The sequence below is a fragment of the Nanorana parkeri genome, unplaced genomic scaffold (genome assembly GCF_000935625.1).
Source record: "Nanorana parkeri isolate BGI_ZX_2015 unplaced genomic scaffold, ASM93562v1 scaffold101, whole genome shotgun sequence".
In the NCBI taxonomy this organism is placed as follows: Eukaryota; Metazoa; Chordata; class Amphibia; order Anura; family Dicroglossidae; genus Nanorana; species Nanorana parkeri.
The window spans coordinates 2188911-2196783 of NW_017306369.1; positions in this window are offsets into that span (position 1 = coordinate 2188911).

The following is a 7873-nucleotide window of genomic DNA, read 5'->3' on the forward strand; positions in this document are numbered from 1 at the left end:
ATCTATTAGATGTGCTGCATTTTAACATACAAGGTACACTTTAGGTAAGTATACATAAGACAGCTCAGACATTAAAAGGCAGAGTTATATATGTCTTGTCAGTCTTTACCCAGAATCCAAGCAGCTATACAAACTGGCTGAAATGCTTTTAGGGAACACATGCCACACATTGCAAGTGTCTAGGTTATGTACCAACATACCGCGGCTCTTGTCTAAAGCCAGCTAAATTCAGGATAGAAATTAGTAATCACCCTGCATTATATGGCTGGATCACATAAAATATGCAGCAAATGGGGCAATGGCAGCTCCCCACACCCAGACATAAGAGAAAGAAAAAAAGAATATACAAATTAGAAAAGGACCTTATACTTTGGTTTACCAGTATAAACTTTTCAGTGGTGAAAAGTGTAGGAAAACTGCTAATATAAAACAGGTTTATTAGAGTAAGTAGTAGGGATGCACCCATACCAAGTACAGTACTCATTACAAGTACAGGTACTTTTGCAGCTCCAAGACTACACTAGAGAAAAATTCTAAAGTTAGGATGCCGCTGTCATTTGTAATGGGCACACGGAGCTCCTGGGATTTGTGCATCTCCGTTTTAATGTACGATTTTGTTTTTATAAATATAAATAAAGGGATGGACAGATACCAGGTTTGCGAGTACGAGTACTGGTACTTGCCGAGTACTTACAAGTATGAGTACTGATACATTTTTGTTTATTGTTATGTGACAGTTTTTCTAAAACAATACAGACTAATGATTTCAGGGCAGTGGTGGAGCGCCAGAGCCAGGTCCCAGCTGCAACCGCTGCACTGGTGCCCGTGCATCCCTAGTAAGTAGATATGAGACCTCCATAAAGCAATCCATTTAGATAAATACTATTGTACAATACCACAAGGTCTGCAAGACTGTACTTGCACTTGTTTATGTGAGCACTGGTTAGTTTTAGCAGCTCAGTGGGCATTTGTTAACTTAAGCAGGGTATACACAGGGTTTTTTTTTTTCCCTGTGGGCTGAACGCAAAAAATAGAACAGATTCCTCTATCCACACTCAACAGCATGGATAGACGAATCCCAAGCTGCTTCTATTATTTTCTGACAGCGGTCCGGCGGCTGATTGGCTGCAAACTCGATTCGGCTGAAGATTTTGCAACATGCTCCTTCGCCAAAAGTCGCTCTCATTATTGATTTCTGCTGACAGAATAGGGTCACCAACGCAGCAAATTTCGGCTAATTCCTGCTGAATCAGTTGAAATTTGCTACGTGTGTACTGCAGCTTTAGGCTGCATATATATTAATGACTAGATTAGACATAATACAGTAAATTTTATATGTTAACATTGCAAATGCAGGATGAACTTACAATATGCAAGTACCTTTATTTGTTATTTTACAATATAGGCTGCCCTGGCACTTAGTTACCATAGAACATTTGTGTTTTTGAGATTTCAATCAGCAATTAGAGATGTTAAAAATCAAATAATCAGAAAAGCTTACACAAAACCACATACTAACACATTCTGCTTGCCTGCAATTGTATACATTGGCTTTGACATTTTTGACATTCCTGCAGTTCCATGAAATCCTAACACTGATTTATATAGGCTATGTTAAGCTGACTACTTTCACTGCAGAAGACCCGCTAAGCTGACGCAGCTATTTCAGTAAAATCCTTGTGGAATTGTGAATACCAAAACTCCGAGGTCTCAAACTGAAACTGACCCTATTTCTGGAGATCATCCCAAGCATTAAGATATTTTCTCTGAAAAGTTTTGTCCGCATGGAAGATCCTGCTGTAAATTCTGCAGATGGAAGAATTTCACTTCACTTCAATAAACAGTTTTGGATAGAGTGGAACTAGGAGGTCTTGTATATTTGCCATTTGCAGCCCTGATGTGACAATCCCCCAAACTGTAATTCCCCACTCAATCTGTTCCTCTCTCTGCCTGTACCTATTTCCAGTATTTTTATACGAGTACACAAATTCATTACAAAGTCCATAGATACATTCACATCAGTCCCTCACTTGTCCTATTGCTGCAGTACCTAATTGGATTTGCTTGTATGTACATTAGTGTGGATAGATATTCTAGCCATAGATGAACATACAGCAGGAAATACATTTAAACATAGCTACTCATTTGTAATCTAATAGCCCAGTATGATGCAAATCAACCCGATAGCATGTTAAATGGCAGAATCCTAACCGACCAGAGATCATGGGTGACGTCACTGACTAAATATTGTGACATATGTGGCTTTTATTTGGTACACTAATTTAATAAATACCCAGCTCAGGTTATTTCATATACTGTAGGCTGAAAAATGGATAAAAAAGTGAAAAAAAAAATCATATTTCCTAAAACATTTTTCAATTTTTCTACTGTAATTATATTTGACAATTACAGTATAAAACAGAGATACACCTTGATCTTCAGGATGCAGTGGTATTTGCAGACTGAACAGGTTTGTTTGTAAACCAACCTTCTGCCTGCATGTAATAATTGCCAATCATGGTGATTACATGAGCAGGAACCACCACGCTGAGGGGTTCTAATTTGTTAGGGGAAGACCCAGGGCTGATGCAGACAATGGGGTCAGAGAACTTGAAATATGCAGGGGTACGCATTCATGGTTTTTAATTGGAACTGTGTCTGAGAATGTTAATATCCAGATTGCAGGCACCTGTAGAGTGGAAGTATGGAGGCTTCAATTGCTGACCTATCTTTCTTAACATATCAATTCCCTGGCTGTCGGGCTAATGCAATGACATCTCTTTGGACTTTCATGGGCTGCAGATACATTAGCTTATGAATGGATCGACTGTCTGTTGATCTAATTATGAGTTAATGTATCTGCAGCTCATAGAAGTCTAATGACTAAAAGACAATGGGTGGATTTTTAACCTATCATCATCCATCATGTTTTGCTAATCTATTGCTATGCAGTATAAATCTGGTCACACATTACATTCTAACTGTGCAATCTGTTTTCATTTTTAGATTTACCATCAGCTAGATAATGGGATGCTTTAATTAAATACTCAATTCAATGTATAGTCAATCAGGTAGACCCACATACTACAGTTTTTAGAAAATCTACAGGAGACTATGCTTTAATATTCTAAGAAGTGCAGCCAACTTTATGTCTTCAGCCATAGGGGTGCACAGCCTATTGCATTAAGGTGTGCACACAAAAACACACAAATATATATATATATATACATACATATAAATATACATACATACATATAAATATACATACATACATAGACCTGAGAAATCCCAGATTCCCATTTCTGCAGCGGTCCCTTACTTCTTCCAGCAGAGGTGCAGTAATGAAGCAGGGAGCCTGGCAATTGACCACCTGCCCAGCTTCCTGATTGGATATGAAGCCTGGAAAGCTGCAGCCATTTTCTCTCACAGTCTCCCCGGCACAGAGCACTGTGGCTGTTATGTGAGTAATGTAAGTGGCAAGTACTGCTGCACTCTATTTTGTTGAGCCAGTCAGAGAGACATGTTAGTGATCTCTCCGCCGGCTCAGCGATTAAACACGGTGCCCGCTGTTGCAGATTTGGTGTTGCACCTGGCTTGATTATGGTGTGCCCAAGCACACCCAGCGCACATGCCTATGTCTTGAGCACTGATGCACATACAGGTCAATTTTGTGAAAAATAAAAAAAATCTAGTTAACGAACGCATCAGGAAAAAACAGTGACAAACATAAAAATCCAGGCAGATTATGTCGTTGGTAAACTGAACTCAGAATCCCAGCAATAGTACTGACCACTAGCTGATCACTTACCCAGATTTACAGTTAGATTTGCCAGTACCAAGTCACAGGATGGGTTAAACATAACTGCTGCTCCCCTGGAATGGAATGTTTAACTGGTTCCAGTAACATGTCAATACATACCATTCTGCAAAGCAACAGGATTGTTAAGATTACTTTTCCACTTCTTCGTGCATTGCCCATATTGCAGCAATTACTTCCAGCATTTCATCTTGTCAGCGAGTCAACGAGTATAATTTCACAATTAATAAACAGGATACCAAACGTTTTTGTTATATACAGCTATACTTTATATATTATTTTTCATAAATCATCATATATTTTAACTTTTGTCATGGCATCACTTTAAATACATTTCTAAAACACATAAAATATATAATCAAGTACTAAAGTTTTTTTTTTCCAGGCTACAAAAGAGTAACATTTCACAGTCACAAAGAGGAGGATGAAACATTAGTTCAATCATTAAGATTTAACAGACTTTTTTAATCACTTTACTTTTTTGGTAAATAATATAACATTTACAAAAAGAATTCATTTAAATTACAGCCACCATCTACAGTTCTGGAAAAATATGACTTGCATATAACTGGCAAATCCAGTTATATGCAAAAAACATTTCTTAAAACAGGACATGTATATTAAAGCAATACATAAACAATATAAAGTAATATTTTTTTCCTGGTATGCACTACCATCATTGCGCTTGTACGCACAGATTTGCTAAAGGACAAAGGTTGAAGACTATAACAAGGAATAGGGAAGGTAAAAGCTTTTTTGTAGAGACTAACTCCGTGCAAAACTGATAGTGGGTATGTATTATTCAGCTGAATCGCCCTCTGACTTCTCTGATGTCGCAAAATCTAGACACTTCCCAGTAATGGTTTTTACTTGGTCACACTCCAAGTAGTCTCCTTCCCTATCTGTTGGTCTAAATAATGGAAATTCCACTCATAATTTACCTTTGTAATGGCTGTAGCAGTTGGGTAGGATGGGGAATATTCAAGGAGGGCTACTGCTCCTAGAGTCCCAAGGGATAAGAAGCAAACATTTGATTTTTAAACCATGCAAAACTAAGGTATCACTTTTCGTTGCAGTTGACCTTTAAAAAGGTATGCCCATTCAAAAGTACTATTGCAGTTGCAGTCTAGTGGGATGAGCTATTTGTTGGCTTCTTACATCCCTTTGAAAGTGATAGTGATAAAAATATTGACTCTTTTACTGCCCATCTTGGGATGTTCCCACATTTTTCTGCTGCATTCTTAACAACATAATATCAATTACTGGGATGCATGTAATGCCTCCTGCATCTACATAGGTATCAAAGCTTAATACAGAGCTCTTGCCACCAGAATGTCTGGAACATACAGTATAAGAAACCATTAGGTGCTTTAAATCTCCAGCATCTACCTAAAACTGAAACATCAGTACTGGTTGGTCAAACTCGCTGTATGGCAGATGTAGAACAGCAGACAATATCAGATAACCTACTGCTTTACTGCTCAGCCCTAGAAGAATATCTGTAAGGCTGAAAAGTGGGAAATTGCTTGGTCATATCTAAATTCAGGTCACGAAAGACGCTCTGTTATCATGGACACTCTGGTCATAAAAGATACTTGGTTATAATTTTTAGGATGCATCTTTACAGGAAGCCTGTAATGACACAAATGTGGGTGTTGTCTCTGCCGACTTTTGTTTGAAGGTGCAAGATCCAAGGCCACCATTTATAGTCTGCCTTCACTACTTAGTGAGTCACTGATCAATAACAGATGTCAGGATCCCTGATTTGCAGATGCCCAAGTCAGCGATTCACTAATAAGTAGAGACGGCACACTAAAAATGAAAGCCATGGAGCTGATAACTAAAAGAAGAAGTCAGAAATGGTAGCTCCTGCATTCCAGGTAGCGGGGAGCTACTTTATAGCAAAACAAAGGTGGCTTGGTTAGCTATTCTGTGGCTAGTGAGTTCTTGCCAGAGAAAAGATTGCTCACGTGCCATTGGCCTTAGAATGTAGCAAACAATTTCAGATATTAAAATGTCAGCACAGATAGCCACATCAGGGAAGAAAACAGTCATGTGATCAATTTTGTTGTATTTACTAAAGGTGCCATACATCTACACCTAGCCAATGCTGTAACAGATTAGATCTCTGTAAGCAAAGTATGACAAACTTTTGTTAAATGACACCCTGAAATTGGATGGTTATTTTCAATAAGAACAAATATATTAGGTAAACAAAACCCCAAACTGTATACATTGTACAACACAACTTACAGCATTGTCTGAATTATTCAAGACAGTACAATAATAATGAAAACATATCTATTTAACATCTGCAGGTCTAGAGAAAATAATGTCACTAGTTTCTACAAATAATAGAACAATAGCCCGAAGAGGTCTACTCATATTTCTATAGTATAAAAAAATACAATGTATTCTTAATCACTCAATATGTATGCATCAGTGATCTCTCCGTTTCAAGCTACGCATACATTTGCTTATTCTGAAACTTTGCACTGAGGTGGAAGGCAGTTTGGAATAAAATAATCACATATTGTAATAGGAAACAGAGAACTCCGAGTGGGGATGGAGAGAGGTGGAGGAGGCAATCACTACAAAAATAGAAGAGATGAATGTGTTCTGATGCTGCGCAGACATCACCAGCAAGACAATGCCTCTGACAATGTTTCACAGGGAGATGAAATGCCTCACCCCAATCCCAGCCAATCAAGCCCAAGCTGGAGCTTACATGCATTTTACTAATGCGATTCGAAATCCACTTCTAATGTTTTCTTGGAATTTATTATGCATCTGTTTAAAACATGTAGATTATATGATCTCCCAGATGCAGTGGAAAATGTCAAATATAAATATAAGCTAAATGTAGTGATGCAAATGGAAAAGTGCAGCTATCCCATAAATAACAGAAAGAGGGAATTTTCATTAATTTTCTCAGTCTACATTTTTTTGTTCCCATAACAATTAGCAATATTCATTTAATACCCATTAGGAAGTATATACTGGCTACTAGAACTCAACAATATATTATTTTGTACCATTGTTTATTAAGACGGAGAATGAGATATAATAAAATACATCTCAACTGAGGCAGAGGTAGTGTTACACTAGCTGGACAGCCATAGTAAGTAATGCCAATAATAAAAACAAATCAATAATATGCGTATCAACGGTAAGCAGCTAAAAGAGCAACCAGGCCCAATTAGGCTGTGGCTGTGGTTGTTCCACAGAGGACAGAGAACCTGTGTAGGACGGTGCCACTGGGGCAAAAGGAGAATGTTTTAATTGGTGTGTGCCCACCCCTCTGTGCCTGAACAAAGAGGAGCTCTGGCTGAGAAACTGGGGGAATCAGTTATAGAAAGACAGAGTAAAGTGCTATGTGTTTAATCATTGAGATGTTGAGAAATATAACCCTGAGCCCTTTAAGAATTAGTTAAATGAGTTGTCCAAATCTGCCGAGCATTTTCCCTTTTTTAGTGCTGTCGTGACATTGGACAAGGTGTAGTCTGTCTTCTAAAGAAAACAAGCAGTAAAAAAAGCTGAAACGTGGTTGAAAACAGCATAAAAAAAATCCCACAACAGTTAAAAAGTAAAGAAAACTTTTAAATGTGAGCTTCATAGCTATAGTTGTCTCAGATGCTACATGCTGGACGATTACATGGAGAGTCACTCTAATGAGTACAGACATAATTGCCATAGTGTTTATGTGAAAAAAAGCTTACTGAACCTTGACATTTTATTTTTGAATTTATCTAAATACTCTTACAGGTCCAAGGCATTATAAATGCCCTAATTTTGATGGACCTGTCTGGCCTGGGTGAATAAGTCACAAATGTACACATGAGAACTTACTCTGATGAGAAGCTATACAAGTGCTTGACTGAGGAAGTGATTGTGTTGGGAATATGTGTGTCCCAAAGTATTTTTGGCTGCATTTGTGTTGGATAATGCCCCTGCATGTGAAGACCCTACTATAGCCCTGTGTTTTTTAGAAAGACTAAAATGGGTGCAAAAAGCCCTTAAACAGACCTTTAGTAAGGACTGGTATGATTACGGTAA